A 25,332-nucleotide genomic window follows, 5' to 3' on the forward strand; every position below is an offset into this window, starting at 1 on the left:
TCTTAAATGTTGCCTCAACTTGAGCATTGGCTTGTGTTTGAATTCAGTAAGTGCTACTTGTTGGGGCGGTTGATCATGACAAAAACTACACACCAAAACCGAAGATAAAGGTCAATGAAATCCAATTAAGATAACCTCAAACTGGGACACTGATGATGTTTCAGTTCATAAGTGCTTCTCTTTGGGGTTGTCTTGGTTGAGTGTTCTTCAACAGAGAGCGGTTTCAAGGATAAAAAAGTAGCATGGAAGAAGAAGACATTGTTTGAGCAATAACTCTCAGATAACTTCAAATAGAGCCACTGGTGATGATTGTGTTCATAAGTGCTTCTCTTTGGGGTTGTCTTAGTGATTTGAATCAGATGGAACTGAATGAAGTGCAATACTCCTCTCTGTGTCCACATTTGGTCTTCATGATTACCCTTACAAAAACACTCACTTTGGTTCTTAATACAGTAAGTGCTTTTTGTTGGGGTAGTTTTGTTGATCTCTGACTATTGTGTGTTGGAGTTGTGTTTCATTTAAAATGTCTTGCCTGAATCTAGTCTAAATCTTAAGTCCTTAATTTTGCATGGGATTTATCTTCAGGTCAGTTGTCTTTTACTTCACAAGTCACCATGGGACCTCATGGTAGAAGGTGCCTTCCAGAGTTTGCATTGCTTCAAAGTACTGTTGGTCGAGCTGCAACTGATGGCCACCAAGTAGCAAAGAGTTGCACAATGCCGAACGATTGCAGTGATTGACCACTTATGAAATGCTAATGGTATGCATTCATTTAAGATAACGGTTGCCTCTTCATTATTCCATTGTCTACTTACACGGTCTAAACCATTTAAACTCCATCAAATAGTAGGTGGAGTTTATGTGACTTGGTTGGATTGAGTATTTAAGATGGGTAAATCTGTGGAAGAAACACAAGTTTCACGCCTTCGAGGACACAACACAGAGGATGCGACGAGGGATCCAGCTGCACTACAGGTGAACTCATCACAGCTCACTGGAAGTCTTAAATGTTGCCTCAACTTGAGCATTGGCTTGTGTTTGAATTCAGTAAGTGCTACTTGTTGGGGCGGTTGATCATGACAAATACTACACACCAAAACCGAAGGTAAAGGTCAATGAAATCCAATTCAGATAACCTCAAACTGAGACACTGATGATGTTTCAGTTCATAAGTGCTTCTCTTTGGGGTTGTCTTGGTTGAGTGTTGCTCAACAGAGAGCGGTTTCAAGGATGAAAAAGTAGCATGGAAGAAGAAGACATTGTTTGAGCAATAACTCTCAGATAACTTCAAATAGAGCCACTGGTGATGATTGTGTTCATAAGTGCTTCTCTTTGGGGTTGTCTTAGTGATTTGAATCAGATGGAACTGAATGAAGTGCAATACTCCTCTCTGTGTCCACATTTGGTCTTCATGATTACCCTTACAAAAACACTCACTTTGGTTCTTAATACAGTAAGTGCTTTTTGTTGGGGTAGTTTTGTTGATCTCTGACTATTGTGTGTTGGAGTTGTGTTTCATTTAAAATGTCTTGCCTGAATCTTGTCTAAAATGTCTAAATCTTAAGTCCTTAATTTTGCATGGGATTTATCTTCAGGTCAGTTGTCTTTTACTTCACAAGTCACCATGGGACTTCATGGTAGAAGGTGCCTTCCAGAGTTTGCATTGCTTCAAAGTACTGTTGATCGAGCTGCAACTGATGGCCACCAAGTAGCAAAGAGTTGCACAATGCCGAACGATTGCAGTGATTGACCACTTATGAAATGCTAATGGTATGCATTCATTTAAGATAACGGTTGCCTCTTCATTTTTCCATTGTCTACTTACACGGTCTAGACCATTGAAACTCCATCAAATAGTAGGTGGAGTTTATGTGACTTGGTTGGATTGAGTATTTAAGATGGGTAAATCTGTGGAAGAAACACAAGTTTCACGCCTTCGAGGACACAACACAGAGGATGCGACGAGGGATCCAGCTGCACTACAGGTGAACTCATCACATCTCACTGTAAGTCTTAAATGTTGCCTCAACTTGAGCATTGGCTTGTGTTTGAATTCAGTAAGTGCTACTTGTTGGGGCGGTTGATCATGACAAATACTACACACCAAAACCGAAGATAAAGGTCAATGAAATCCAATTCAGATAACCTCAAACTGGGACACTGATGATGTTTCAGTTCATAAGTGCTTCTCTTTGGGGTTGTCTTGGTTGAGTGTTCTTCAACAGAGAGCGGTTTCAAGGATAAAAAAGTAGCATGGAAGAAGAAGACATTGTTTGAGCAATAACTCTCAGATAACTTCAAATAGAGCCACTGCTGATGATTGTGTTCATAAGTGCTTCTCTTTGGGATTGTCTTAGTGATTTGAATCAGATGGAACTGAATGAAGTGCAATACTCCTCTCTGTGTCCACATTTGGTCTTCATGATTACTCTTACAAAAACACTCACTTTGGTTCTTAATACAGTAAGTGCTTTTCGTTGGGGTAGTTTTGTTGATCTCTGACTATTGTGTGTTGGAGTTGTGTTTCATTTAAAATGTCTTGTCTGAATCTTGTCTAAAATGTCTAAATCTTAAGTCCTTAATTTTGCATGGGATATATCTTTAGGTCAATTGTCTTTTACTTCACAAGTCACCGTGGGACCTCATGGTAGAAGGTGCCTTCCAGAGTTTGCATTGCTTCAAAGTACTTTTGATCGAGCTGCAACTGATGGCCACCAAGTAGCAAAGAGTTGCACAATGCCGAACGATTGCAGTGATTAACCACTTATGAAATGCTAATGGTATGCATTCATTTAAGATAACGGTTGCCTCTTCATTATTCCATTGTCTACTTACACGGTCTAGACCATTGAAACTCCATCAAATAGTAGGTGGAGTTTATGTGACTTGGTTGGATTGAGTATTTAAGATGGGTAAATCTGTGGAAGAAACACAAGTTTCACGCCTTCGAGGACACAACACAGAGGATGCGACGAGGGATCCAGCTGCACTACAGGTGAACTCATCACATCTCACTGGAAGTCTTAAATGTTGCCTCAACTTGAGCATTGGCTTGTGTTTGAATTCAGTAAGTGCTACTTGTTGGGGCGGTTGATCATGACAAAAACTACACACCAAAACCGAAGATAAAGGTCAATGAAATCCAATTAAGATAACCTCAAACTGGGACACTGATGATGTTTCAGTTCATAAGTGCTTCTCTTTGGGGTTGTCTTGGTTGAGTGTTCTTCAACAGAGAGCGGTTTCAAGGATAAAAAAGTAGCATGGAAGAAGAAGACATTGTTTGAGCAATAACTCTCAGATAACTTCAAATAGAGCCACTGGTGATGATTGTGTTCATAAGTGCTTCTCTTTGGGGTTGTCTTAGTGATTTGAATCAGATGGAACTGAATGAAGTGCAATACTCCTCTCTGTGTCCACATTTGGTCTTCATGATTACCCTTACAAAAACACTCACTTTGGTTCTTAATACAGTAAGTGCTTTTTGTTGGGGTAGTTTTGTTGATCTCTGACTATTGTGTGTTGGAGTTGTGTTTCATTTAAAATGTCTTGCCTGAATCTTGTCTAAAATGTCTAAATCTTAAGTCCTTAATTTTGCATGGGATTTATCTTCAGGTCAGTTGTCTTTTACTTCACAAGTCACCATGGGACTTCATGGTAGAAGGTGCCTTCCAGAGTTTGCATTGCTTCAAAGTACTTTTGATCGAGCTGCAACTGATGGCCACCAAGTAGCAAAGAGTTGCACAATGCCGAACGATTGCAGTGATTAACCACTTATGAAATGCTAATGGTATGCATTCATTTAAGATAACGGTTGCCTCTTCATTATTCCATTGTCTACTTACACGGTCTAGACCATTGAAACTCCATCAAATAGTAGGTGGAGTTTATGTGACTTGGTTGGATTGAGTATTTAAGATGGGTAAATCAGTGGAAGAAACACAAGTTTCACGGCTTCGAGGACACAACACAGAGGATGCGACGAGGGATCCAGCTGCACTACAGGTGAACTCATCACATCTCACTGGAAGTCTTAAATGTTGCCTCAACTTGAGCATTGGCTTGTGTTTGAATTCAGTAAGTGCTACTTGTTGGGGCGGTTGATCATGACAAATACTACACACCAAAACCGAAGGTAAAGGTCAATGAAATCCAATTCAGATAACCTCAAACTGAGACACTGATGATGTTTCAGTTCATAAGTGCTTCTCTTTGGGGTTGTCTTGGTTGAGTGTTCTTCAACAGAGAGCGGTTTCAAGGATGAAAAAGTAGCATGGAAGAAGAAGACATTGTTTGAGCAATAACTCTCAGATAACTTCAAATAGAGCCACTGGTGATGATTGTGTTCATAAGTGCTTCTCTTTGGGGTTGTCTTAGTGATTTGAATCAGATGGAACTGAATGAAGTGCAATACTCCTCTCTGTGTCCACATTTGGTCTTCATGATTACCCTTACAAAAACACTCACTTTGGTTCTTAATACAGTAAGTGCTTTTTGTTGGGGTAGTTTTGTTGATCTCTGACTATTGTGTGTTGGAGTTGTGTTTCATTTAAAATGTCTTGCCTGAATCTTGTCTAAATCTTAAGTCCTTAATTTTGCATGGGATTTATCTTCAGGTCAGTTGTCTTTTACTTCACAAGTCACCATGGGACCTCATGGTAGAAGGTGCCTTCCAGAGTTTGCATTGCTTCAAAGTACTGTTGATCGAGCTGCAACTGATGGCCACCAAGTAGCAAAGAGTTGCACAATGCCGAACGATTGCAGTCATTGACCACTTATTAAATGCTAATGGTATGCATTCATTTAAGATAACGGTTGCCTCTTCATTATTCCATTGTCTACTTACACGGTCTAAACCATTTAAACTCCATCAAATAGTAGGTGGAGTTTATGTGACTTGGTTGGATTGAGTATTTAAGATGGGTAAATCTGTGGAAGAAACACAAGTTTCACGCCTTCGAGGACACAACACAGAGGATGCGACGAGGGATCCAGCTGCACTACAGGTGAACTCATCACAGCTCACTGGAAGTCTTAAATGTTGCCTCAACTTGAGGATTGGCTTGTGTTTGAATTCAGTAAGTGCTACTTGTTGGGGCGGATGATCATGACAAATACTACACACCAAAACCGAAGGTAAAGGTCAATGAAATCCAATTCAGATAACCTCAAACTGGGACACTGATGATGTTTCAGTTCATAAGTGCTTCTCTTTGGGGTTGTCTTAGTGATTTGAATCAGATGGAACTGAATGAAGTGCAATACTCCTCTGTGTGTCTACATTTGGTCTTCATGATTACCCTTACAAAAACACTCACTTTGGTTCTTAATACAGTAAGTGCTTTTTGTTGGGGTAGTTTTGTTGATCTCTTACTATTGTGTGTTGGAGTTGTGTTTCATTTAAAATGTCTTGTCTGAATCTTGTCTAAAATGTCTAAATCTTAAGTCCTTAATTTTGCATGGGATTTATCTTCAGGTCAGTTGTCTTTTACTTCACAAGTCACCATTGGACCTCATGGTAGAAGGTGCCTTCCAGAGTTTGCATTGCTTCAAAGTACTGTTGATCGAGCTGCAACTGATGGCCACCAAGTAGCAAAGAGTTGCACATTGCCGAAAGATTGCAGTGATTGACCACTTATGAAATGCTAATTGTATGCATTCATTTAAGATAACGGTTGCCTTTTCATTTTTCCATTGTCTACTTACACGGTCTAGGCCATTGAAACTCCATCAAATAGTAGGTGGAGTTTATGTGACTTGGTTGGATTGAGTATTTAAGATGGGTAAATCAGTGGAAGAAACACAAGTTTCACGGCTTCGAGGACACAACAAAGAGGATGCGACGAGGGATCCAGCTGCACTACAGGTGAACTCATCACATCTCACTGGAAGTCTTAAATGTTGCCTCAACTTGAGCATTGGCTTGTGTTTGAATTCAGTAAGTGCTACTTGTTGGGGCGGTTGATCATGACAAATACTACACACCAAAACCGAAGGTAAAGGTCAATGAAATCCAATTCAGATAACCTCAAACTGAGACACTGATGATGTTTCAGTTCATAAGTGCTTCTCTTTGGGGTTGTCTTGGTTGAGTGTTCTTCAACAGAGAGCGGTTTCAAGGATGAAAAAGTAGCATGGAAGAAGAAGACATTGTTTGAGCAATAACTCTCAGATAACTTCAAATAGAGCCACTGGTGATGATTGTGTTCATAAGTGCTTCTCTTTGGGGTTGTCTTAGTGATTTGAATCAGATGGAACTGAATGAAGTGCAATACTCCTCTCTGTGTCCACATTTGGTCTTCATGATTACCCTTACAAAAACACTCACTTTGGTTCTTAATACAGTAAGTGCTTTTTGTTGGGGTAGTTTTGTTGATCTCTGACTATTGTGTGTTGGAGTTGTGTTTCATTTAAAATGTCTTGCCTGAATCTTGTCTAAAATGTCTAAATCTTAAGTCCTTAATTTTGCATGGGATTTATCTTCAGGTCAGTTGTCTTTTACTTCACAAGTCACCATGGGACTTCATGGTAGAAGGTGCCTTCCAGAGTTTGCATTGCTTCAAAGTACTGTTGATCGAGCTGCAACTGATGGCCACCAAGTAGCAAAGAGTTGCACAATGCCGAACGATTGCAGTGATTGACCACTTATGAAATGCTAATGGTATGCATTCATTTAAGATAACGGTTGCCTCTTCATTTTTCCATTGTCTACTTACACGGTCTAGACCATTGAAACTCCATCAAATAGTAGGTGGAGTTTATGTGACTTGGTTGGATTGAGTATTTAAGATGGGTAAATCTGTGGAAGAAACACAAGTTTCACGCCTTCGAGGACACAACACAGAGGATGCGACGAGGGATCCAGCTGCACTACAGGTGAACTCATCACATCTCACTGTAAGTCTTAAATGTTGCCTCAACTTGAGCATTGGCTTGTGTTTGAATTCAGTAAGTGCTACTTGTTGGGGCGGTTGATCATGACAAATACTACACACCAAAACCGAAGATAAAGGTCAATGAAATCCAATTCAGATAACCTCAAACTGGGACACTGATGATGTTTCAGTTCATAAGTGCTTCTCTTTGGGGTTGTCTTGGTTGAGTGTTCTTCAACAGAGAGCGGTTTCAAGGATAAAAAAGTAGCATGGAAGAAGAAGACATTGTTTGAGCAATAACTCTCAGATAACTTCAAATAGAGCCACTGCTGATGATTGTGTTCATAAGTGCTTCTCTTTGGGATTGTCTTAGTGATTTGAATCAGATGGAACTGAATTAAGTGCAATACTCCTCTCTGTGTCCACATTTGGTCTTCATGATTACCCTTACAAAAACACTCACTTTGGTTCTTAATACAGTAAGTGCTTTTCGTTGGGGTAGTTTTGTTGATCTCTGACTATTGTGTGTTCGAGTTGTGTTTCATTTAAAATGTCTTGTCTGAATCTTGTCTAAAATGTCTAAATCTTAAGTCCTTAATTTTGCATGGGATATATCTTTAGGTCAATTGTCTTTTACTTCACAAGTCACCGTGGGACCTCATGGTAGAAGGTGCCTTCCAGAGTTTGCATTGCTTCAAAGTACTTTTGATCGAGCTGCAACTGATGGCCACCAAGTAGCAAAGAGTTGCACAATGCCGAACGATTGCAGTGATTAACCACTTATGAAATGCTAATGGTATGCATTCATTTAAGATAACGGTTGCCTCTTCATTATTCCATTGTCTACTTACACGGTCTAGACCATTGAAACTCCATCAAATAGTAGGTGGAGTTTATGTGACTTGGTTGGATTGAGTATTTAAGATGGGTAAATCTGTGGAAGAAACACAAGTTTCACGCCTTCGAGGACACAACACAGAGGATGCGACGAGGGATCCAGCTGCACTACAGGTGAACTCATCACATCTCACTGGAAGTCTTAAATGTTGCCTCAACTTGAGCATTGGCTTGTGTTTGAATTCAGTAAGTGCTACTTGTTGGGGCGGTTGATCATGACAAAAACTACACACCAAAACCGAAGATAAAGGTCAATGAAATCCAATTAAGATAACCTCAAACTGGGACACTGATGATGTTTCAGTTCATAAGTGCTTCTCTTTGGGGTTGTCTTGGTTGAGTGTTCTTCAACAGAGAGCGGTTTCAAGGATAAAAAAGTAGCATGGAAGAAGAAGACATTGTTTGAGCAATAACTCTCAGATAACTTCAAATAGAGCCACTGGTGATGATTGTGTTCATAAGTGCTTCTCTTTGGGGTTGTCTTAGTGATTTGAATCAGATGGAACTGAATGAAGTGCAATACTCCTCTCTGTGTCCACATTTGGTCTTCATGATTACCCTTACAAAAACACTCACTTTGGTTCTTAATACAGTAAGTGCTTTTTGTTGGGGTAGTTTTGTTGATCTCTGACTATTGTGTGTTGGAGTTGTGTTTCATTTAAAATGTCTTGCCTGAATCTTGTCTAAAATGTCTAAATCTTAAGTCCTTAATTTTGCATGGGATTTATCTTCAGGTCAGTTGTCTTTTACTTCACAAGTCACCATGGGACTTCATGGTAGAAGGTGCCTTCCAGAGTTTGCATTGCTTCAAAGTACTTTTGATCGAGCTGCAACTGATGGCCACCAAGTAGCAAAGAGTTGCACAATGCCGAACGATTGCAGTGATTAACCACTTATGAAATGCTAATGGTATGCATTCATTTAAGATAACGGTTGCCTCTTCATTATTCCATTGTCTACTTACACGGTCTAGACCATTGAAACTCCATCAAATAGTAGGTGGAGTTTATGTGACTTGGTTGGATTGAGTATTTAAGATGGGTAAATCAGTGGAAGAAACACAAGTTTCACGGCTTCGAGGACACAACACAGAGGATGCGACGAGGGATCCAGCTGCACTACAGGTGAACTCATCACATCTCACTGGAAGTCTTAAATGTTGCCTCAACTTGAGCATTGGCTTGTGTTTGAATTCAGTAAGTGCTACTTGTTGGGGCGGTTGATCATGACAAATACTACACACCAAAACCGAAGGTAAAGGTCAATGAAATCCAATTCAGATAACCTCAAACTGAGACACTGATGATGTTTCAGTTCATAAGTGCTTCTCTTTGGGGTTGTCTTGGTTGAGTGTTCTTCAACAGAGAGCGGTTTCAAGGATGAAAAAGTAGCATGGAAGAAGAAGACATTGTTTGAGCAATAACTCTCAGATAACTTCAAATAGAGCCACTGGTGATGATTGTGTTCATAAGTGCTTCTCTTTGGGGTTGTCTTAGTGATTTGAATCAGATGGAACTGAATGAAGTGCAATACTCCTCTCTGTGTCCACATTTGGTCTTCATGATTACCCTTACAAAAACACTCACTTTGGTTCTTAATACAGTAAGTGCTTTTTGTTGGGGTAGTTTTGTTGATCTCTGACTATTGTGTGTTGGAGTTGTGTTTCATTTAAAATGTCTTGCCTGAATCTTGTCTAAAATGTCTAGATCTTAAGTCCTTAATTTTGCATGGGATTTATCTTCAGGTCAGTTGTCTTTTACTTCACAAGTCACCATGGGACTTCATGGTAGAAGGTGCCTTCCAGAGTTTGCATTGCTTCAAAGTACTTTTGATCGAGCTGCAACTGATGGCCACCAAGTAGCAAAGAGTTGCACAATGCCGAACAATTGCAGTGATTAACCACTTATGAAATGCTAATGGTATGCATTCATTTAAGATAACGGTTGCCTCTTCATTATTCCATTGTCTACTTACACGGTCTAGACCATTGAAACTCCATCAAATAGTAGGTGGAGTTTATGTGACTTGGTTGGATTGAGTATTTAAGATGGGTAAATCTGTGGAAGAAACACAAGTTTCACGCCTTCGAGGACACAACACAGAGGATGCGACGAGGGATCCAGCTGCACTACAGGTGAACTCATCACATCTCACTGGAAGTCTTAAATGTTGCCTCAACTTGAGCATTGGCTTGTGTTTGAATTCAGTAAGTGCTACTTGTTGGGGCGGTTGATCATGACAAATACTACACACCAAAACCGAAGGTAAAGGTCAATGAAATCCAATTCAGATAACCTCAAACTGAGACACTGATGATGTTTCAGTTCATAAGTGCTTCTCTTTGGGGTTGTCTTGGTTGAGTGTTCTTCAACAGAGAGCGGTTTCAAGGATGAAAAAGTAGCATGGAAGAAGAAGACATTGTTTGAGCAATAACTCTCAGATAACTTCAAATAGAGCCACTGGTGATGATTGTGTTCATAAGTGCTTCTCTTTGGGGTTGTCTTAGTGATTTGAATCAGATGGAACTGAATGAAGTGCAATACTCCTCTCTGTGTCCACATTTGGTCTTCATGATTACCCTTACAAAAACACTCACTTTGGTTCTTAATACAGTAAGTGCTTTTTGTTGGGGTAGTTTTGTTGATCTCTGACTATTGTGTGTTGGAGTTGTGTTTCATTTAAAATGTCTTGCCTGAATCTTGTCTAAATCTTAAGTCCTTAATTTTGCATGGGATTTATCTTCAGGTCAGTTGTCTTTTACTTCACAAGTCACCATGGGACCTCATGGTAGAAGGTGCCTTCCAGAGTTTGCATTGCTTCAAAGTACTGTTGATCGAGCTGCAACTGATGGCCACCAAGTAGCAAAGAGTTGCACAATGCCGAACGATTGCAGTCATTGACCACTTATTAAATGCTAATGGTATGCATTCATTTAAGATAACGGTTGCCTCTTCATTATTCCATTGTCTACTTACACGGTCTAAACCATTTAAACTCCATCAAATAGTAGGTGGAGTTTATGTGACTTGGTTGGATTGAGTATTTAAGATGGGTAAATCTGTGGAAGAAACACAAGTTTCACGCCTTCGAGGACACAACACAGAGGATGCGACGAGGGATCCAGCTGCACTACAGGTGAACTCATCACAGCTCACTGGAAGTCTTAAATGTTGCCTCAACTTGAGGATTGGCTTGTGTTTGAATTCAGTAAGTGCTACTTGTTGGGGCGGATGATCATGACAAATACTACACACCAAAACCGAAGGTAAAGGTCAATGAAATCCAATTCAGATAACCTCAAACTGGGACACTGATGATGTTTCAGTTCATAAGTGCTTCTCTTTGGGGTTGTCTTAGTGATTTGAATCAGATGGAACTGAATGAAGTGCAATACTCCTCTGTGTGTCTACATTTGGTCTTCATGATTACCCTTACAAAAACACTCACTTTGGTTCTTAATACAGTAAGTGCTTTTTGTTGGGGTAGTTTTGTTGATCTCTTACTATTGTGTGTTGGAGTTGTGTTTCATTTAAAATGTCTTGTCTGAATCTTGTCTAAAATGTCTAAATCTTAAGTCCTTAATTTTGCATGGGATTTATCTTCAGGTCAGTTGTCTTTTACTTCACAAGTCACCATTGGACCTCATGGTAGAAGGTGCCTTCCAGAGTTTGCATTGCTTCAAAGTACTGTTGATCGAGCTGCAACTGATGGCCACCAAGTAGCAAAGAGTTGCACAATGCCGAACACTTGCAGTGATTGACCACTTATGAAATGCTAATGGTATGCATTCATTTAAGATAACGGTTGCCTCTTCATTATTCCATTGTCTACTTACACGGTCTAGACCATTGAAACTCCATCAAATAGTAGGTGGAGTTTATGTGACTTGGTTGGATTGAGTATTTAAGATGGGTAAATCAGTGGAAGAAACACAAGTTTCACGGCTTGGAGGACACAACACAGAGGATGCGACGAGGGATCCAGCTGCACTACAGGTGAACTCATCACATCTCACTGGAAGTCTTAAATGTTGCCTCAACTTGAGCATTGGCTTGTGTTTGAATTCAGTAAGTGCTACTTGTTGGGGCGGTTGATCATGACAAATACTACACACCAAAACCGAAGGTAAAGGTCAATGAAATCCAATTCAGATAACCTCAAACTGAGACACTGATGATGTTTCAGTTCATAAGTGCTTCTCTTTGGGGTTGTCTTGGTTGAGTGTTCTTCAACAGAGAGCGGTTTCAAGGATGAAAAAGTAGCATGGAAGAAGAAGACATTGTTTGAGCAATAACTCTCAGATAACTTCAAATAGAGCCACTGGTGATGATTGTGTTCATAAGTGCTTCTCTTTGGGGTTGTCTTAGTGATTTGAATCAGATGGAACTGAATGAAGTGCAATACTCCTCTCTGTGTCCACATTTGGTCTTCATGATTACCCTTACAAAAACACTCACTTTGGTTCTTAATACAGTAAGTGCTTTTTGTTGGGGTAGTTTTGTTGATCTCTGACTATTGTGTGTTGGAGTTGTGTTTCATTTAAAATGTCTTGCCTGAATCTTGTCTAAAATGTCTAAATCTTAAGTCCTTAATTTTGCATGGGATTTATCTTCAGGTCAGTTGTCTTTTACTTCACAAGTCACCATGGGACTTCATGGTAGAAGGTGCCTTCCAGAGTTTGCATTGCTTCAAAGTACTGTTGATCGAGCTGCAACTGATGGCCACCAAGTAGCAAAGAGTTGCACAATGCCGAACGATTGCAGTGATTGACCACTTATGAAATGCTAATGGTATGCATTCATTTAAGATAACGGTTGCCTCTTCATTTTTCCATTGTCTACTTACACGGTCTAGACCATTGAAACTCCATCAAATAGTAGGTGGAGTTTATGTGACTTGGTTGGATTGAGTATTTAAGATGGGTAAATCTGTGGAAGAAACACAAGTTTCACGCCTTCGAGGACACAACACAGAGGATGCGACGAGGGATCCAGCTGCACTACAGGTGAACTCATCACATCTCACTGTAAGTCTTAAATGTTGCCTCAACTTGAGCATTGGCTTGTGTTTGAATTCAGTAAGTGCTACTTGTTGGGGCGGTTGATCATGACAAATACTACACACCAAAACCGAAGATAAAGGTCAATGAAATCCAATTCAGATAACCTCAAACTGGGACACTGATGATGTTTCAGTTCATAAGTGCTTCTCTTTGGGGTTGTCTTGGTTGAGTGTTCTTCAACAGAGAGCGGTTTCAAGGATAAAAAAGTAGCATGGAAGAAGAAGACATTGTTTGAGCAATAACTCTCAGATAACTTCAAATAGAGCCACTGCTGATGATTGTGTTCATAAGTGCTTCTCTTTGGGATTGTCTTAGTGATTTGAATCAGATGGAACTGAATTAAGTGCAATACTCCTCTCTGTGTCCACATTTGGTCTTCATGATTACCCTTACAAAAACACTCACTTTGGTTCTTAATACAGTAAGTGCTTTTCGTTGGGGTAGTTTTGTTGATCTCTGACTATTGTGTGTTCGAGTTGTGTTTCATTTAAAATGTCTTGTCTGAATCTTGTCTAAAATGTCTAAATCTTAAGTCCTTAATTTTGCATGGGATATATCTTTAGGTCAATTGTCTTTTACTTCACAAGTCACCGTGGGACCTCATGGTAGAAGGTGCCTTCCAGAGTTTGCATTGCTTCAAAGTACTTTTGATCGAGCTGCAACTGATGGCCACCAAGTAGCAAAGAGTTGCACAATGCCGAACGATTGCAGTGATTAACCACTTATGAAATGCTAATGGTATGCATTCATTTAAGATAACGGTTGCCTCTTCATTATTCCATTGTCTACTTACACGGTCTAGACCATTGAAACTCCATCAAATAGTAGGTGGAGTTTATGTGACTTGGTTGGATTGAGTATTTAAGATGGGTAAATCTGTGGAAGAAACACAAGTTTCACGCCTTCGAGGACACAACACAGAGGATGCGACGAGGGATCCAGCTGCACTACAGGTGAACTCATCACATCTCACTGGAAGTCTTAAATGTTGCCTCAACTTGAGCATTGGCTTGTGTTTGAATTCAGTAAGTGCTACTTGTTGGGGCGGTTGATCATGACAAAAACTACACACCAAAACCGAAGATAAAGGTCAATGAAATCCAATTAAGATAACCTCAAACTGGGACACTGATGATGTTTCAGTTCATAAGTGCTTCTCTTTGGGGTTGTCTTGGTTGAGTGTTCTTCAACAGAGAGCGGTTTCAAGGATAAAAAAGTAGCATGGAAGAAGAAGACATTGTTTGAGCAATAACTCTCAGATAACTTCAAATAGAGCCACTGGTGATGATTGTGTTCATAAGTGCTTCTCTTTGGGGTTGTCTTAGTGATTTGAATCAGATGGAACTGAATGAAGTGCAATACTCCTCTCTGTGTCCACATTTGGTCTTCATGATTACCCTTACAAAAACACTCACTTTGGTTCTTAATACAGTAAGTGCTTTTTGTTGGGGTAGTTTTGTTGATCTCTGACTATTGTGTGTTGGAGTTGTGTTTCATTTAAAATGTCTTGCCTGAATCTTGTCTAAAATGTCTAAATCTTAAGTCCTTAATTTTGCATGGGATTTATCTTCAGGTCAGTTGTCTTTTACTTCACAAGTCACCATGGGACTTCATGGTAGAAGGTGCCTTCCAGAGTTTGCATTGCTTCAAAGTACTTTTGATCGAGCTGCAACTGATGGCCACCAAGTAGCAAAGAGTTGCACAATGCCGAACGATTGCAGTGATTAACCACTTATGAAATGCTAATGGTATGCATTCATTTAAGATAACGGTTGCCTCTTCATTATTCCATTGTCTACTTACACGGTCTAGACCATTGAAACTCCATCAAATAGTAGGTGGAGTTTATGTGACTTGGTTGGATTGAGTATTTAAGATGGGTAAATCAGTGGAAGAAACACAAGTTTCACGGCTTCGAGGACACAACACAGAGGATGCGACGAGGGATCCAGCTGCACTACAGGTGAACTCATCACATCTCACTGGAAGTCTTAAATGTTGCCTCAACTTGAGCATTGGCTTGTGTTTGAATTCAGTAAGTGCTACTTGTTGGGGCGGTTGATCATGACAAATACTACACACCAAAACCGAAGGTAAAGGTCAATGAAATCCAATTCAGATAACCTCAAACTGAGACACTGATGATGTTTCAGTTCATAAGTGCTTCTCTTTGGGGTTGTCTTGGTTGAGTGTTCTTCAACAGAGAGCGGTTTCAAGGATGAAAAAGTAGCATGGAAGAAGAAGACATTGTTTGAGCAATAACTCTCAGATAACTTCAAATAGAGCCACTGGTGATGATTGTGTTCATAAGTGCTTCTCTTTGGGGTTGTCTTAGTGATTTGAATCAGATGGAACTGAATGAAGTGCAATACTCCTCTCTGTGTCCACATTTGGTCTTCATGATTACCCTTACAAAAACACTCACTTTGGTTCTTAATACAGTAAGTGCTTTTTGTTGGGGTAGTTTTGTTGATCTCTGACTATTGTGTGTTGGAGTTGTGTTTCATTTAAAATGTCTTGCCTGAATCTTGTCTAAAATGTCTAGATCTTAAGTCCTTAATTTTGCATGGGATTTATCTTCAGGTCAGTTGTCTTTTACTTCACAAGTCACCATGGGACTTCATGGTAGAAGGTGCCTTCCAGAGTTTGCATTGCTTCAAAGTACTTTTGATCGAGCTGCAACTGATGGCCACCAAGTAGCAAAGAGTTGCACAATGCCGAACAATTGCAGTGATTAACCACTTATGAAATGCTAATGGTATGCATTCATTTAAGATAACGGTTGCCTCTTCATTATTCCATTGTCTACTTACACGGTCTAGACCATTGAAACTCCATCAAATAGTAGGTGGAGTTTATGTGACTTGGTTGGATTGAGTATTTAAGATGGGTAAATCTGTGGAAGAAACACAAGTTTCACGCCTTCGAGGACACAACACAGAGGATGCGACGAGGGATCCAGCTGCACTACAGGTGAACTCATCACATCTCACTGGAAGTCTTAAATGTTGCCTCAACTTGAGCATTGGCTTGTGTTTGAATTCAGTAAGTGCTACTTGTTGGGGCGGTTGATCATGACAAATACTACACACCAAAACCGAAGGTAAAGGTCAATGAAATCCAATTCAGATAACCTCAAACTGAGACACTGATGATGTTTCAGTTCATAAGTGCTTCTCTTTGGGGTTGTCTTGGTTGAGTGTTCTTCAACAGAGAGCGGTTTCAAGGATGAAAAAGTAGCATGGAAGAAGAAGACATTGTTTGAGCAATAACTCTCAGATAACTTCAAATAGAGCCACTGGTGATGATTGTGTTCATAAGTGCTTCTCTTTGGGGTTGTCTTAGTGATTTGAATCAGATGGAACTGAATGAAGTGCAATACTCCTCTCTGTGTCCACATTTGGTCTTCATGATTACCCTTACAAAAACACTCACTTTGGTTCTTAATACAGTAAGTGCTTTTTGTTGGGGTAGTTTTGTTGATCTCTGACTATTGTGTGTTGGAGTTGTGTTTCATTTAAAATGTCTTGCCTGAATCTTGTCTAAATCTTAAGTCCTTAATTTTGCATGGGATTTATCTTCAGGTCAGTTGTCTTTTACTTCACAAGTCACCATGGGACCTCATGGTAGAAGGTGCCTTCCAGAGTTTGCATTGCTTCAAAGTACTGTTGATCGAGCTGCAACTGATGGCCACCAAGTAGCAAAGAGTTGCACAATGCCGAACGATTGCAGTCATTGACCACTTATTAAATGCTAATGGTATGCATTCATTTAAGATAACGGTTGCCTCTTCATTATTCCATTGTCTACTTACACGGTCTAAACCATTTAAACTCCATCAAATAGTAGGTGGAGTTTATGTGACTTGGTTGGATTGAGTATTTAAGATGGGTAAATCTGTGGAAGAAACACAAGTTTCACGCCTTCGAGGACACAACACAGAGGATGCGACGAGGGATCCAGCTGCACTACAGGTGAACTCATCACAGCTCACTGGAAGTCTTAAATGTTGCCTCAACTTGAGGATTGGCTTGTGTTTGAATTCAGTAAGTGCTACTTGTTGGGGCGGATGATCATGACAAATACTACACACCAAAACCGAAGGTAAAGGTCAATGAAATCCAATTCAGATAACCTCAAACTGGGACACTGATGATGTTTCAGTTCATAAGTGCTTCTCTTTGGGGTTGTCTTAGTGATTTGAATCAGATGGAACTGAATGAAGTGCAATACTCCTCTGTGTGTCTACATTTGGTCTTCATGATTACCCTTACAAAAACACTCACTTTGGTTCTTAATACAGTAAGTGCTTTTTGTTGGGGTAGTTTTGTTGATCTCTTACTATTGTGTGTTGGAGTTGTGTTTCATTTAAAATGTCTTGTCTGAATCTTGTCTAAAATGTCTAAATCTTAAGTCCTTAATTTTGCATGGGATTTATCTTCAGGTCAGTTGTCTTTTACTTCACAAGTCACCATTGGACCTCATGGTAGAAGGTGCCTTCCAGAGTTTGCATTGCTTCAAAGTACTGTTGATCGAGCTGCAACTGATGGCCACCAAGTAGCAAAGAGTTGCACAATGCCGAACACTTGCAGTGATTGACCACTTATGAAATGCTAATGGTATGCATTCATTTAAGATAACGGTTGCCTCTTCATTATTCCATTGTCTACTTACACGGTCTAGACCATTGAAACTCCATCAAATAGTAGGTGGAGTTTATGTGACTTGGTTGGATTGAGTATTTAAGATGGGTAAATCAGTGGAAGAAACACAAGTTTCACGGCTTGGAGGACACAACACAGAGGATGCGACGAGGGATCCAGCTGCACTACAGGTGAACTCATCACATCTCACTGGAAGTCTTAAATGTTGCCTCAACTTGAGCATTGGCTTGTGTTTGAATTCAGTAAGTGCTACTTGTTGGGGCGGTTGATCATGACAAATACTACACACCAAAACCGAAGGTAAAGGTCAATGAAATCCAATTCAGATAACCTCAAACTGAGACACTGATGATGTTTCAGTTCATAAGTGCTTCTCTTTGGGGTTGTCTTGGTTGAGTGTTCTTCAACAGAGAGCGGTTTCAAGGATGAAAAAGTAGCATGGAAGAAGAAGACATTGTTTGAGCAATAACTCTCAGATAACTTCAAATAGAGCCACTGGTGATGATTGTGTTCATAAGTGCTTCTCTTTGGGGTTGTCTTAGTGATTTGAATCAGATGGAACTGAATGAAGTGCAATACTCCTCTCTGTGTCCACATTTGGTCTTCATGATTACCCTTACAAAAACACTCACTTTGGTTCTTAATACAGTAAGTGCTTTTTGTTGGGGTAGTTTTGTTGATCTCTGACTATTGTGTGTTGGAGTTGTGTTTCATTTAAAATGTCTTGCCTGAATCTTGTCTAAAATGTCTAAATCTTAAGTCCTTAATTTTGCATGGGATTTATCTTCAGGTCAGTTGTCTTTTACTTCACAAGTCACCATGGGACTTCATGGTAGAAGGTGCCTTCCAGAGTTTGCATTGCTTCAAAGTACTGTTGATCGAGCTGCAACTGATGGCCACCAAGTAGCAAAGAGTTGCACAATGCCGAACGATTGCAGTGATTGACCACTTATGAAATGCTAATGGTATGCATTCATTTAAGATAACGGTTGCCTCTTCATTTTTCCATTGTCTACTTACACGGTCTAGACCATTGAAACTCCATCAAATAGTAGGTGGAGTTTATGTGACTTGGTTGGATTGAGTATTTAAGATGGGTAAATCTGTGGAAGAAACACAAGTTTCACGCCTTCGAGGACACAACACAGAGGATGCGACGAGGGATCCAGCTGCACTACAGGTGAACTCATCACATCTCACTGTAAGTCTTAAATGTTGCCTCAACTTGAGCATTGGCTTGTGTTTGAATTCAGTAAGTGCTACTTGTTGGGGCGGTTGATCATGACAAATACTACACACCAAAACCGAAGATAAAGGTCAATGAAATCCAATTCAGATAACCTCAAACTGGGACACTGATGATGTTTCAGTTCATAAGTGCTTCTCTTTGGGGTTGTCTTGGTTGAGTGTTCTTCAACAGAGAGCGGTTTCAAGGATAAAAAAGTAGCATGGAAGAAGAAGACATTGTTTGAGCAATAACTCTCAGATAACTTCAAATAGAGCCACTGCTGATGATTGTGTTCATAAGTGCTTCTCTTTGGGATTGTCTTAGTGATTTGAATCAGATGGAACTGAATTAAGTGCAATACTCCTCTCTGTGTCCACATTTGGTCTTCATGATTACCCTTACAAAAACACTCACTTTGGTTCTTAATACAGTAAGTGCTTTTCGTTGGGGTAGTTTTGTTGATCTCTGACTATTGTGTGTTCGAGTTGTGTTTCATTTAAAATGTCTTGTCTGAATCTTGTCTAAAATGTCTAAATCTTAAGTCCTTAATTTTGCATGGGATATATCTTTAGGTCAATTGTCTTTTACTTCACAAGTCACCGTGGGACCTCATGGTAGAAGGTGCCTTCCAGAGTTTGCATTGCTTCAAAGTACTTTTGATCGAGCTGCAACTGATGGCCACCAAGTAGCAAAGAGTTGCACAATGCCGAACGATTGCAGTGATTAACCACTTATGAAATGCTAATGGTATGCATTCATTTAAGATAACGGTTGCCTCTTCATTATTCCATTGTCTACTTACACGGTCTAGACCATTGAAACTCCATCAAATAGTAGGTGGAGTTTATGTGACTTGGTTGGATTGAGTATTTAAGATGGGTAAATCTGTGGAAGAAACACAAGTTTCACGCCTTCGAGGACACAACACAGAGGATGCGACGAGGGATCCAGCTGCACTACAGGTGAACTCATCACATCTCACTGGAAGTCTTAAATGTTGCCTCAACTTGAGCATTGGCTTGTGTTTGAATTCAGTAAGTGCTACTTGTTGGGGCGGTTGATCATGACAAAAACTACACACCAAAACCGAAGATAAAGGTCAATGAAATCCAATTCAGATAACCTCAAACTGGGACACTGATGATGTTTCAGTTCATAAGTGCTTCTCTTTGGGGTTGTCTTGGTTGAGTGTTCTTCAACAGAGAGCGGTTTCAAGGATAAAAAAGTAGCATGGAAGAAGAAGACATTGTTTGAGCAATAACTCTCAGATAACTTCAAATAGAGCCACTGGTGATGATTGTGTTCATAAGTGCTTCTCTTTGGGGTTGTCTTAGTGATTTGAATCAGATGGAACTGAATGAAGTGCAATACTCCTCTCTGTGTCCACATTTGGTCTTCATGATTACCCTTACAAAAACACTCACTTTGGTTCTTAATACAGTAAGTGCTTTTTGTTGGGGTAGTTTTGTTGATCTCTGACTATTGTGTGTTGGAGTTGTGTTTCATTTAAAATGTCTTGCCTGAATCTTGTCTAAAATGTCTAAATCTTAAGTCCTTAATTTTGCATGGGATTTATCTTCAGGTCAGTTGTCTTTTACTTCACAAGTCACCATGGGACTTCATGGTAGAAGGTGCCTTCCAGAGTTTGCATTGCTTCAAAGTACTTTTGATCGAGCTGCAACTGATGGCCACCAAGTAGCAAAGAGTTGCACAATGCCGAACGATTGCAGTGATTAACCACTTATGAAATGCTAATGGTATGCATTCATTTAAGATAACGGTTGCCTCTTCATTATTCCATTGTCTACTTACACGGTCTAGACCATTGAAACTCCATCAAATAGTAGGTGGAGTTTATGTGACTTGGTTGGATTGAGTATTTAAGATGGGTAAATCTGTGGAAGAAACACAAGTTTCACGCCTTCGAGGACACAACACAGAGGATGCGACGAGGGATCCAGCTGCACTACAGGTGAACTCATCACAGCTCACTGGAAGTCTTAAATGTTGCCTCAACTTGAGGATTGGCTTGTGTTTGAATTCAGTAAGTGCTACTTGTTGGGGCGGATGATCATGACAAATACTACACACCAAAACCGAAGGTAAAGGTCAATGAAATCCAATTCAGATAACCTCAAACTGGGACACTGATGATGTTTCAGTTCATAAGTGCTTCTCTTTGGGGTTGTCTTGGTTGAGTGTTCTTCAACAGAGAGCGGTTTCAAGGATAAAAAAGTAGCATGGAAGAAGAAGACATTGTTTGAGCAATAACTCTCAGATAACTTCAAATAGAGCCACTGGTGATGATTGTGTTCATAAGTGCTTCTCTTTGGGGTTGTCTTAGTGATTTGAATCAGATGGAACTGAATGAAGTGCAATACTCCTCTCTGTGTCCACATTTGGTCTTCATGATTACCCTTACAAAAACACTCACTTTGGTTCTTAATACAGTAAGTGCTTTTTGTTGGGGTAGTTTTGTTGATCTCTGACTATTGTGTGTTGGAGTTGTGTTTCATTTAAAATGTCTTGCCTGAATCTTGTCTAAATCTTAAGTCCTTAATTTTGCATGGGATTTATCTTCAGGTCAGTTGTCTTTTACTTCACAAGTCACCATGGGAACTCATGGTAGAAGGTGCCTTCTAGAGTTTGCATTGCTTCAAAGTACTGTTGATCGAGCTGCAACTGATGGCCACCAAGTAGCAAAGAGTTGCACAATGCCGAACGATTGCAGTGATTGACCACTTATGAAATGCTAATGGTATGCATTCATTTAAGATAACGGTTGCCTCTTCATTTTTCCATTGTCTACTTACACGGTCTAGACCATTGAAACTCCATCAAATAGTAGGTGGAGTTTATGTGACTTGGTTGGATTGAGTATTTAAGATGGGTAAATCTGTGGAAGAAACACAAGTTTCACGCCTTCGAGGACACAACACAGAGGATGCGACGAGGGATCCAGCTGCACTACAGGTGAACTCATCACATCTCACTGGAAGTCTTAAATGTTGCCTCAACTTGAGCATTGGCTTGTGTTTGAATTCAGTAAGTGCTACTTGTTGGGGCGGTTGATCATGACAAATACTACACACCAAAACCGAAGATAAAGGTCAATGAAATCCAATTCAGATAACCTCAAACTGGGACACTGATGATGTTTCAGTTCATAAGTGCTTCTCTTTGGGGTTGTCTTGGTTGAGTGTTCTTCAACAGAGAGCGGTTTCAAGGATAAAAAAGTAGCATGGAAGAAGAAGACATTGTTTGAGCAATAACTCTCAGATAACTTCAAATAGAGCCACTGGTGATGATTGGTGATGATTGTGTTCATAAGTGCTTCTCTTTGGGGTTGTCTTAGACACAAGTTTCACGGCTTCGAGGACACAACAAAGAGGATGCGACGAGGGATCCAGCTGCACTACAGGTGAACTCATCACAGCTCACTGGAAGTCTTAAAGATGGAACTGAATGAAGTGCAATACTCCTCTGTGTGTCTACATTTGGTCTTCATGATTACCCTTACAAAAACACTCACTTTGGTTCTTAATACAGTAAGTGCTTTTTGTTGGGGTAGTTTTGTTGATCTCTGACTATTGTGTGTTGGAGTTGTGTTTCATTTAAAATGTCTTGTCTGAATCTTGTCTAAAATGTCTAAATCTTAAGTCCTTAATTTTGCATGGGATTTATCTTCAGGTCAGTTGTCTTTTACTTCACAAGTCACCATTGGACCTCATGGTAGAAGGTGCCTTCCAGAGTTTGCATTTATTCAAAGTACTGTTGATCGAGCTGCAACTGATGGCCACCAAGTAGCAAAGAGTTGCACATTGCCGAAAGATTGCAGTGATTGACCACTTATGAAATGCTAATTGTATGCATTCATTTAAGATAACGGTTGCCTTTTCATTTTTCCATTGTCTACTTACACGGTCTAGGCCATTGAAACTCCATCAAATAGTAGGTGGAGTTTATGTGACTTGGTTGGATTGAGTATTTAAGATGGGTAAATCAGTGGAAGAAACACAAGTTTCACGGCTTCGAGGACACAACAAAGAGGATGCGACGAGGGATCCAGCTGCACTACAGGTGAACTCATCACATCTCACTGGAAGTCTTAAATGTTGCCTCAACTTGAGCATTGGCTTGTGTTTGAATTCAGTAAGTGCTACTTGTTGGGGCGGTTGATCATGACAAATACTACACACCAAAACCGAAGGTAAAGGTCAATGAAATCCAATTCAGATAACCTCAAACTGAGACACTGATGATGTTTCAGTTCATAAGTGCTTCTCTTTGGGGTTGTCTTGGTTGAGTGTTCTTCAACAGAGAGCGGTTTCAAGGATGAAAAAGTAGCATGGAAGAAGAAGACATTGTTTGAGCAATAACTCTCAGATAACTTCAAATAGAGCCACTGGTGATGATTGTGTTCATAAGTGCTTCTCTTTGGGGTTGTCTTAGTGATTTGAATCAGATGGAACTGAATGAAGTGCAATACTCCTCTCTGTGTCCACATTTGGTCTTCATGATTACCCTTACAAAAACACTCACTTTGGTTCTTAATACAGTAAGTGCTTTTTGTTGGGGTAGTTTTGTTGATCTCTGACTATTGTGTGTTGGAGTTGTGTTTCATTTAAAATGTCTTGCCTGAATCTTGTCTAAAATGTCTAGATCTTAAGTCCTTAATTTTGCATGGGATTTATCTTCAGGTCAGTTGTCTTTTACTTCACAAGTCACCATGGGACTTCATGGTAGAAGGTGCCTTCCAGAGTTTGCATTGCTTCAAAGTACTTTTGATCGAGCTGCAACTGATGGCCACCAAGTAGCAAAGAGTTGCACAATGCCGAACAATTGCAGTGATTAACCACTTATGAAATGCTAATGGTATGCATTCATTTAAGATAACGGTTGCCTCTTCATTATTCCATTGTCTACTTACACGGTCTAGACCATTGAAACTCCATCAAATAGTAGGTGGAGTTTATGTGACTTGGTTGGATTGAGTATTTAAGATGGGTAAATCTGTGGAAGAAACACAAGTTTCACGCCTTCGAGGACACAACACAGAGGATGCGACGAGGGATCCAGCTGCACTACAGGTGAACTCATCACATCTCACTGGAAGTCTTAAATGTTGCCTCAACTTGAGCATTGGCTTGTGTTTGAATTCAGTAAGTGCTACTTGTTGGGGCGGTTGATCATGACAAATACTACACACCAAAACCGAAGGTAAAGGTCAATGAAATCCAATTCAGATAACCTCAAACTGAGACACTGATGATGTTTCAGTTCATAAGTGCTTCTCTTTGGGGTTGTCTTGGTTGAGTGTTCTTCAACAGAGAGCGGTTTCAAGGATGAAAAAGTAGCATGGAAGAAGAAGACATTGTTTGAGCAATAACTCTCAGATAACTTCAAATAGAGCCACTGGTGATGATTGTGTTCATAAGTGCTTCTCTTTGGGGTTGTCTTAGTGATTTGAATCAGATGGAACTGAATGAAGTGCAATACTCCTCTCTGTGTCCACATTTGGTCTTCATGATTACCCTTACAAAAACACTCACTTTGGTTCTTAATACAGTAAGTGCTTTTTGTTGGGGTAGTTTTGTTGATCTCTGACTATTGTGTGTTGGAGTTGTGTTTCATTTAAAATGTCTTGCCTGAATCTTGTCTAAATCTTAAGTCCTTAATTTTGCATGGGATTTATCTTCAGGTCAGTTGTCTTTTACTTCACAAGTCACCATGGGACCTCATGGTAGAAGGTGCCTTCCAGAGTTTGCATTGCTTCAAAGTACTGTTGATCGAGCTGCAACTGATGGCCACCAAGTAGCAAAGAGTTGCACAATGCCGAACGATTGCAGTCATTGACCACTTATTAAATGCTAATGGTATGCATTCATTTAAGATAACGGTTGCCTCTTCATTATTCCATTGTCTACTTACACGGTCTAAACCATTTAAACTCCATCAAATAGTAGGTGGAGTTTATGTGACTTGGTTGGATTGAGTATTTAAGATGGGTAAATCTGTGGAAGAAACACAAGTTTCACGCCTTCGAGGACACAACACAGAGGATGCGACGAGGGATCCAGCTGCACTACAGGTGAACTCATCACAGCTCACTGGAAGTCTTAAATGTTGCCTCAACTTGAGGATTGGCTTGTGTTTGAATTCAGTAAGTGCTACTTGTTGGGGCGGATGATCATGACAAATACTACACACCAAAACCGAAGGTAAAGGTCAATGAAATCCAATTCAGATAACCTCAAACTGGGACACTGATGATGTTTCAGTTCATAAGTGCTTCTCTTTGGGGTTGTCTTGGTTGAGTGTTCTTCAACAGAGAGCGGTTTCAAGGATAAAAAAGTAGCATGGAAGAAGAAGACATTGTTTGAGCAATAACTCTCAGATAACTTCAAATAGAGCCACTGGTGATGATTGGTGATGATTGTGTTCATAAGTGCTTCTCTTTGGGGTTGTCTTAGACACAAGTTTCACGGCTTCGAGGACACAACAAAGAGGATGCGACGAGGGATCCAGCTGCACTACAGGTGAACTCATCACAGCTCACTGGAAGTCTTAAAGATGGAACTGAATGAAGTGCAATACTCCTCTGTG

This window comes from Pungitius pungitius, chromosome 8, assembly GCF_949316345.1.
Source record: "Pungitius pungitius chromosome 8, fPunPun2.1, whole genome shotgun sequence".
NCBI classification, from domain to species: domain Eukaryota; kingdom Metazoa; phylum Chordata; class Actinopteri; order Perciformes; family Gasterosteidae; genus Pungitius; species Pungitius pungitius.